The sequence below is a fragment of the Gorilla gorilla genome, chromosome 6 (genome assembly GCF_029281585.2).
Source record: "Gorilla gorilla gorilla isolate KB3781 chromosome 6, NHGRI_mGorGor1-v2.1_pri, whole genome shotgun sequence".
NCBI lineage: Eukaryota > Metazoa > Chordata > Mammalia > Primates > Hominidae > Gorilla > Gorilla gorilla.
In genome coordinates, this window is record NC_073230.2 from 73,441,856 (window position 1) to 73,451,683 (window position 9,828).

General features: G+C 39.4%; 1 pseudogene; it reads right to left on the reverse strand.

Annotated features, from left to right (window-relative positions):
• Positions 1–419: 419 nt before the first annotated feature.
• On the reverse strand, positions 420–9,517 carry LOC101124737 (zinc finger protein 736-like; annotated as a pseudogene).
• Between the last annotated feature and the right edge of the window lie 311 nt (positions 9,518–9,828).

Genomic DNA, 9,828 nt, shown 5'->3' on the forward strand with positions numbered 1-9,828 from the left:
TTTTGTGGTGTTCCTGGGATTTCTGAACCAAATCCCAATATCACCAAAACTCTCATGTAATTTAGACATTATCCAAAAAAAGAACCTTAAGAATGGTTTAACATACAGTTTCTCAAAAATACAGATATTACTGTTTCTCCCAAAGCAATGGAAGCCCATCAGATCACACATTCTTAAGTTATCATTAAAACTTTTATTATCACTGTAAACTCAAAGGAAAAAACAAACCTTACTGAAGGGGAAGTACAGCACTTAAAAAATTTATGAGAATTGGACAAAAGATGCCTCTATGTCAAAACAAGAGAAAAAATGCAGGGTTCTAGAAACTGCTTTCACTGGAGAAGAGCTATTCAAACCGTGTGTAAAAGTCTGGCTTCCTCCTTGACATTGGGAACTCTCATTTGTGTCATTTCCTTCATTCACTCCCACCTACCTGGGTATTTGACTACTGTCTTCTGTCTCTTCACATTCCAGGGCTCTTTGCTCCAGAAGGGTAATCAAGTCTGGCTTGGAAATAACAAGACTTGTTTTATTAGAAAAGAATAACATGATTCTTGCTAGGATACTCCAATTACCAATCTAGTAATGTGCTCATTAGAGAAGAGAGAACATTATAGAAGATTCTAGAAAATTAATACCAATATGCTATTTCCTAACAGGAACTTTAGAATATTAAGAAAAAATTTTGGCCAGGCACGGTGGCTCATGCCTGTAATCCCAGCACTTTGGGAGGCCGAGGTGGGTGAATCACTTGAGGCCAGGAGTTCAAGACCAGCCTGGTGAACATGGTGAGAGCCCGTCTCTACTAAAAATACAAAATATATATGTGTGTATATACATATATATGTGTGTGTGTGTGTGTGTGTGTGTGTGTGTATTAACTGGGCATGGTGGTACAAGCCTCTAATCCCAGCTACTCGGGAGGCTGAGACAGGAGAATTGCTTGAACCCAGGAGGCAGAGGTTGCAATGAGCTGAGATCATGCCATTGCACTCCAGCCTGGGCGACAGAGTGAGACTTCATCTCAAAACAAACAAAACAAAACAAAACAAATTTTTTTTAGTATGTGGGTTCTTAGCTGTACTACTCAGTAATACTAAATGAAAAATTGGTGGTAAAAATTGGATTTTAAAGTGTGGGTAACGATATTTTATGCCACTAAATTTCTTGTATTACCAGTAATTTAGACTGAAGTATACAGATCAGCTCAAAAAAGGGAAAGATTAATGTTAACATGAAACATCTTGAACATTTTTTTCTACCTCAACAGATACCCAACTTTTTTTGTTTTTGCTTTTTTGAAGATGAATTCTGAAACTCATTTGTGCAAAGCAGAAACTCCCAGAAAACAGAAGAAAATAAAATATTTAGTGTGGAATGCGAATTGTATATTGAAGATATCCTCACCCAGAGACACCAGGTTTCCATAGTTCTCTAACATCGCATCCCTATGCAAATGCTGCTGAGCAGAGTCCAGGCATTCCCACTCTTCTGGGGAGAATTCTATGGCCACATCCCTGAATGGCAACACTCCCTGAAAAACAAAACATATTTAGCAAATGGTCATAGGAAGAATTCTCAATTTTACATTAGGTAAACAGAGAGCAAAGAGAACTGGTTCTGACTTATGTGAGTGACTGGAGTTATCCAATAAGATGCTTTCCAGCAGAAAAATATTCTCTACTGTATTCTTTAACTCTGAGAAAAGAAGATGGCATAAGATCTACAAAACCAGTGTAGGTGCATTACTTTTCTTGATAGCAAAATATACAATAAAGGGCACAAACACAGACATGTATATTTTTGAATGCTATATTTACATGATACAAGATAAGTTGTCCATAGCTAATAAATGGAAATTTCATGGTGAGTTAGAAACGTACTGCTCGAATCTTAATTGTGTACAATGATGAACAAGAGATCTTGTTAAAATGTAGACTTTGACTCTGGATTTAGGGTGAAACTTGAGTTTCAGAATTTCTAACAAGTTTGCCAGTGGTGTTATTGCTTCTGGCCCAAGGGGAATATTTTGTCAGAAAACTAGTAAGTGGCACAGCCTAGGTTTTCAGTTTATTTAACCAGTAAACAAAGATGAGAGCCTTCATTCTCCATATCTTCAAGCTGTATGCAAAGAGAATCTAAAGAAGGAAGAGCTATCAGATTAAATGTGGTTCAATACTGGTGTTTGTCCATCAGTTGACAACCCTCCCCAAGGTGCCTACTAATAATAAATAGAAAAATAACTCTAGAGTGAAAGAAAGTCTGTCAGAGAGCTTATTTACCAAGTGAATACAATTAACATCAACTATAAGAAATTTGTCTCAGGTGCTGATGCACACAGGATGATACAACACTACTGTGCTAGTACTAACCAAAAAAAAAGAGTCGACTTAATCTGAGTCTAGTCATGAAAAAACATCAGTTTTAAGCAAAGTTTAAGCTGCAAATATCTCCCCTGTTTTGTAATCTCTAATGCTGTATGTATATAAATAAGTCTTTCTTTTGCATCCTAGAAAGGAAGTCTCTTCTAATTATTTGTCATTCAGCACTTCCTGAGTTATCATGGGCAATAAAGGCCATTCTCATTAAAAGTGCATTTTTATAATCTGCTTTGCATAGAGTTCGTGGAAGCTAAAGAGTACATTGTCTTTTTCTTAAGAACCTGATTCCCATCTCCAGCAGGAGTCTTGGGCATCCAAAACTTCCCAGGTTCAACAGTCACAAAAGGAACATTTTTAATGCTGCAGGTCAGAAATTCATGGTGACAATTTTTCTTGGCTTATTAGAAGCTGGGATGTAGAGGATGAAGAGCAGGCTCTGGTATGTAAGGAAGAAGTATTTCTCAGAGCCCTTTGACTATCATAAGAAGAAAAAGGGGAAAAATAGTTAAAACAAGTTGACTAGGCAGGAACATCAGCAGTAGAGAAGTAAACATTTTCAAGTTCTGCACACATAACATTTCAGAACGAAAGTGAACACAGTCCCTGACCTGAGATACATTCACCTCAGAATAAGCCATTGCTTTGTTTTTCTCCTTTTTCTCTGTGATCCCTTCTCAGGTGTGAAAATCTGCACAAATTACACCTGCATCATGAGAATATGCCTTTGAAGCATCAGCCAAGCTTCTTCCCCTAATACCACTGCACCTGCAGGTAGAAGGACCTAGAATTGTGGATAAAATCTGCATTTTTCTGTCCTTTATCACAGGAGAGGTTCAGAAACAATAAACTCTTACATAGAAAAACCAAAATGTGAGTTTCCCCTTTCCAACACTCAGGTGCCCTCCTCTGTCAGGGATGGCAGCAATTTCTGCTGCAGCAATAGGAATATGGGCCACCCTCACCTGCCCATACCAAATCCAAGCATAGCAGTCCCTATGATCTCTGTTTTAAACTAAAGCTAAGTGCACCTCTTTCAAATGTATCTGGAAGCACTCGTGATTGACCCTGGGGTCACCTTTGCCTCACATGTGGCACTTAATTAAAATAACACGGCTGCAGGAGGGAAGTGGGGCAAGGGGACTAAATAGAACCCTCTAACAATCAATCATGTCCCTGATGGAACACCAAATTTAATGGCTATCCAAATAAGAAGCATCTTCATAAGAACCAAAATTCAGGGGAGTGACCACAATATCTGGTTGTAAAAGCACATCAAAGAAAAAGCACTGAAGATGATAAAAAAAGAAAGTCTTGAATTGCCAACAGCACCTCTCCTCCATTCCCTGGTAGAGCAGCTTGGCAAGAAGAGCAAACCTGTGCACTTACAGGAGGGAGAGTGCAGTGATTGGGAGACTCTGCAGTAAAACTCAGCGCTGCTGGTCATAGCAGAAAGCAACACGGGGCAGAGTTCAGCCAGTGCCCCCAGAGGGAGCACTCAGACTAGCCCTAGTTGAGAGAAAGTGTCCATTTCAGTGGCCAAAACCTGAGTTTCAGGTAGCCCCACCACCATGGGCTAAAGCACTCTGGGGTTCTAAATAAACTTGAAAGGCAGTCTAAGCCACTGGGACTGCAACTCCTGGGCAAATCCTGGTGCTTTGCTAGGCTCAGAGTCAAAAAGCTTGAAGTGCATGTAGCCTTATGAGATGCCAACTGGGGTGACCCAAGGAAGTGCCTGCATTGCCCTTAGCCCAGCCACAGGCAATGCAACTCAAAGCTCTGGAAGAAACTCTTTTCTTCTACTTGTGGAGAGGGAAGAGGAGAGTAAAGAAGACTTTGTCTTGCAATTTGGATACCATCTAAGCCACAGTAGAATATGGCACCAGGAATGGTTTTAAGGCCCCCATTCCAAGACTTAACTCCTGGGTGACAGTTCTAGGCACACCCGGGGACAGAAGAGAACACACTGCCTTGCAGGGAAGGACTTAGTCCTGGCAGGATTCATCACCTGCTGACTAAAGAGCCCTTGGGCCTTGAATAAATGTTAGCAGTAACCAGGTAGTACTTGCTGCAGGCTTGGGTGAGACCCAGGGCTGTCCTGGCTTCAGGTATGACCCAGTGCAATTCAAGCTGTGGCAGCCATGTGGAGAGACTCCTTGCTTGAAGAAGAGAAAGGGAAGAGGAAAGGGGACTTTGTCTTGAAGCTTGGTTACCAACTCAGCCACAGTGGAGTAGAGTAACAAGAGGGCTCCTGAGGTCCATGGTTTTTGGCCTTGGCTCCTCAATGGCATTTCTGGAACCACCCTGGGCCAGAGAGGAGCCTACTGTTTTGAAGGAAGAGATGCAGGCCTGTCAGAATTCACCACAAGCTGACTGAAGGGCCCTTGGGTCCTCAGTAAATACCAGCAGAAGCCTGGAAGTACTTGTTGTGGGCTTTGGGTGGTGGTGGCCACAGGGAGTGGCTTCTTATGCTTGAGAAAGGAAAGGGAAGAGTAGGAAGGATGTTGTCTCCTGGCCTCAGTGCCAGCTAAGCCACAGTAAAATAGGGCACCAAGTAAATGCCTAAGGTTCCTGACTCCATGTTCTGGCTACCAGATGGCATTTTGTTATGCCCCAGCCCAGGGTGGGTAAGAAAGCTCACTGCCCTGAAGAAAAGGACATAAGCCTGGCAGGATTTACCACCTCCTGACTGAAGAGAACATGGGCCTTGAGTGAACATCAGTGGTAGCTAGTCAGTGGTCACTGTGGGCCTGTGTGAGACTCAGTCTTGTGCTGGCTTTGAGTTGCACCCAGTGCAGTCCTAGTGATGGTGGCCACAGGGTACTTGTGTCACCTCTACCCCAGCTCTGGGCAGCTCAGCATGGAGAGAGACTCCATTTATTTGGTGGAATGTAAGGAAAGAGAAAAAGAGTCCCTGCCTGGTAATCCAGGAACTCTTTTAGATCTTACCTAAGACCACCAAGGTGGCACTTCTACAAGTCTGCAAGCCTCGCTGTGTTACTGGGGTTGGGGTGTCCCTTAATGCAGATATGACTGCAATGACTGAAGACTTAGATTACAACACTGTTTTGTTTGAATACTTAGAAAGCCCTTCTAAGAAGGACAGGTTAAAAAAAAAAAAGCCCAGAATGCAAAGACTAAAATAAATACCTGACTCATTAATGCCCAGACATCAATGAACATCCACAAAAATTAAGACTATCCAGAAAAACACAACCTCATTAAATAAACTAAATAAGGCACCAGTGTGCAATTCCTGAGTGACAGAGACATGTAAACTTTCAGAGAGAGAATTCAAAATAGCTGTTTTGAGAAAGCTCAACAAAATTCAAGATAACACCAAAAAGAGATTCAGAATCTGATCTGGTAAATTTAACAAGTTAATTAAAATTATTTTGAAAAATCAAGACAAAATTCTGGTGCTGAAAAACCCAAATGACATTGAAGAATGCATCAGTCTCTTAACAGCAGAATTGATCAAGCAGGAGAATTAATGAGTTTGAACACAGACTATTTGAAAATATTCAGTCAGAGGAGACAAAAAAAATAACAAACAATAAAACATGCTTATGAGATGTAGAAAATATCCTCAAGAGGGCAACTCTGAGTTATGATCTTAAAGAGGAGGGAGAGAGAGAGTTCAGGATAGAAAGTTTATTCAAAGGGATAATGAGAACTTCTCATACCTAGAGAAAGATATTAATATTCAAGTACAAGAAGGTTATAGAAATGAAGCACAATTAACTTAAATAAGACAGCCTGAAGGCCTTTAATAATAGCCTCCCAAAGGGTAAAGATAAAGAGTCCTAAAAGCAGCAAGAGAAAAGAAACAGACAGCATTCAAACAGACAAACCAATGTTTGACCGCGGACTCTTCAGTGGAAACCTCAGAGGTCAGGAGATAGTGGCATGATATACTTAATGTGCTGAAGGAAAAGACTTTTATCTAGAATAATAATATTTCCAGCAAAAATATCCTTCACACATGAAGGGGAAATAAAAACCTTTCTAGACACACACACACGCACACACACACACACACGGATTTTATTAACATCAGGCCTGTCCTACAAAAAATGCTAAAGGGAGTATTTTAATCTAAAGGAAAAAAACATTCATGAGCTACAAGCAAGCATCTGGTACAAAACTCTCTGGTAATATTAAGTGCACAAACACAGAATTTCATAGCACTGCAAATGTGGTGTGTAAACTATTGCTATTTTGAAAAGACTGAAAGATTATTCTATAGTGACTTGTATAGTTATTAAAAAACAATAACTCTTTCTCTACCTCCTCTTTAAGGCCATAACTCTTACATTTCCATTTGAGGCTGTTGCAGTTATTAAAAATACTAACCATAGCAAGTTCAAGACACAGACAGTATAATAAGATATAAATAGAAACAAAAAGCCAGGCGCAGTGGCTCATGCCTGTAATCCCAGCACTTTGAGAGGCTAAATAGGGCAAATCACCTGAGGTCTGGAGTCTGAGACCAGCCTGACCAACATGGTGAAACCCCATCTTTACTAAAAATACAAAATAAGCCTGGCGTGGTAGCACATGCCTGTAATCCCAGCTACTTGGAAGGCTGAGGCAGGAGAATTGCTTGAACCCCAGAGGCGGAGTTTGTGGTGAGCCAACATCACGCCATTGCACTCCAGCCTGGGCAACAAGAGTGAAACTCCATCTTAAAAAAAAAAAAAAAAGAAAGAAAGAAACAACAAAGTTAAAAAGTGGAGGAATAAAGTTAAAGTGTATTTTTTATTTGTTTCCTCTTTTCTTTTTCGTTTGTTCTTTTTTACAATATGTTAAGTTGCCATTAGTTGAAATGGGTTATAAGATGTTATTTGCAAGCCTTGTGGTAACCTCAAATAAAAAAACATGTAACAGACACAAACACATAAAAGCAAAAAATTAAAACATACCACTGGATAAAATCACCTTCACTAAATGGAAGACAGGATGAATGGGAGGGAGGGAGGGAGGAAAGAGCGCAAAACAAGAAATCAGATAACAGAATGGCTGAAGTAAGCCTTCACTTATCAATAACAACATTGAATGTAAATAAATTAAACTCTCTAATCAAAAGACATAGATTGGCCAAATGGGTAAAAACAAGCAAACGAACAAACAAAACAACAAAACCCAACAATCTGCTGCCTGCAAGGCACACACTTTACACTTTACCTATAAAGACACACAGAGACTGAAAATAGATGGAAAAAGATAGTCCATGCAAATGGAAACCAAAAAAGAGTGGGAATAGCTATACTTATATCAAACAAAACAGATTTCAAGACAAAAACTATAAAAAGAGACAACAAAGGTCATTATATCATGATAAAGTGGTAAATTCAGCAAGAGGATATAGCAGTTGTAAATATATATGCGCCCAACCCTGGAGAACTCAGATATCGGAAGCAAATACTAGAGCTAAGGAGAGAGATCAACCTCAATACAATTATAACTGGAGCCTTCAACATCCCACTTTCAGCAGTGGACAGATCACCCAGATAGTAAAATCAACAAATAAACACTGGACTTAATCTGCACTATGGACCAAATAGATCTAATAGATATTTACAAAGCATTTCATCCAATAGCTACGGAATACAAATTCTATACTTCAGCACCTAAATTATTCTTAAGGATAGACCATATAGTAGGCCACAAAATAACTCTTAAAAGATTCCCTTCCAAAATGAAATCATATCATTTTCTCTGACTATAATAGAATAAAACTAGAAATCAATAACAAAAGGAACTTTGGAAACTATACAAACACAGAGAAACTAAAATATGCTTCTGAATGACCAGTGGGCCAATAAAAAAATTGAGAAGAAAATTTGAAATTTATTTGAAACAAATTAAAATGGAAACACAACATACCAAAACTACAGATACTGTAAAAGCAGTACTAAGAGGGAAAGTTCGTAGCAATAACTGCCTACACAAAAAAGTTTTCAAATATCAAAATAAACTATTAATGTATCATAAAGAACTAGAAAAGCTAGAACAAACCAAACCCAAAATTAGGAGAACAGAGATAATAAGGATCAGAGCAGAAACAAGTGAAAATAAAACAAGAAATACAAAAGAAGAGCATAATGTAAAGTGAGTTTTTTTGAAAAGATAAGCAAAATTCATAGAACTTTAGCCAGGCTGTTTGGGATTCAGGGCCCCATGGTGTTTGAATTATCTTTAGGTCTGAAGATGCCAAGTGCATTGAAAGATGGAGCTGGAATGGCTGATTGCTCTTCTGTGAAGGTATTTTTCTAGAAACCTGGTTGAACTGCTCCAGAAGGGACTGTATATCACAAACAGGCAGAGAAATATTCTGCCTGCAAATTATGGGGCAAGCCAAAGAGAGAAAAGCCTCTCTGAACTAAAGTATTGTGGGCACCTCATATGTTTATATCCCGTCTGGTAATTCTGTACAGTGTTTGAATAACATAATTAAAATCAAAATTATCTCCAACCTCAGAGACACTCAATAATAGCAGAAGAAAAAGAACATTGTTTTATTAAATAAACCAGAAGGTGATCTGCATCACAGCAAATCTGCCAAGATTGTTCTTAAATAGACTTAACAGCACAATTGTCATACATAGTTGATCCTAAATTCTTTGGTGATTGAGAAAGCCATCTGTATATTGGGCATATTCAATGAAATTTTAATTGGCTATATTCAGGAGAAAAATTAACTTTTTTTATCTTCATAGAAGAAGATAGTTTTACAACTTGAAGTCAAGTGTCTGCTGAAGGTAGGCACCTACTATCCAACAGAAACTGTGGCATAGGGTACTATCTTTTTTGCTGTTTACATTTCAAAGCAATGGTTTCCAGGTCCTAGAGAAAGGCATTTCTAAGTTAAAATGATTGACCAAGTCCTATTTAGCTATTAAAATGATTTACATATATTTCAGAGTCAGAGAAAGAATTTACATAGCAAAGTTTTCTAAGTTAAATCCTTTAAGAAAAAAGAAGAACAAAATCTCTTCCTTTATTTTCAAGTTGGAGAATTAAGTCTGCTATTTCTAATTTCTATTTGCCTTTACAACAGCCAGGTCTAAGTCCATGACCCTGAACTCATGGACATCTGAATTCCAGTAGGTATTGGAAGCAGGCACCTGAGTCATGGTGTTAGGTACAACGTGTGTGTATGAAAGAGGATTTAGTTAGAAAGTAAAGGCAGAGGCTGGGTGTGGTGGTTCAAGCCTGTAATCCCAGCACTTCTGGAGTCCAAGGCAGGTGGATCACCTGAGGTCAGGAGTTTGAGACCAGCCTGGCCTACATGGTGAAACCCAGTCTCTACCAAAAATTCAACAATTAGCCGGGTGTGGTGTTGGGTGCCTGTAGTCCCAGCTACTCGGGAGGCTGAGGCCGGAGAATCTCTTGAACCCGGGAGGCGGAGGTTGCGTGAGCCGAGATGCGCCATTGCACTCCAGCC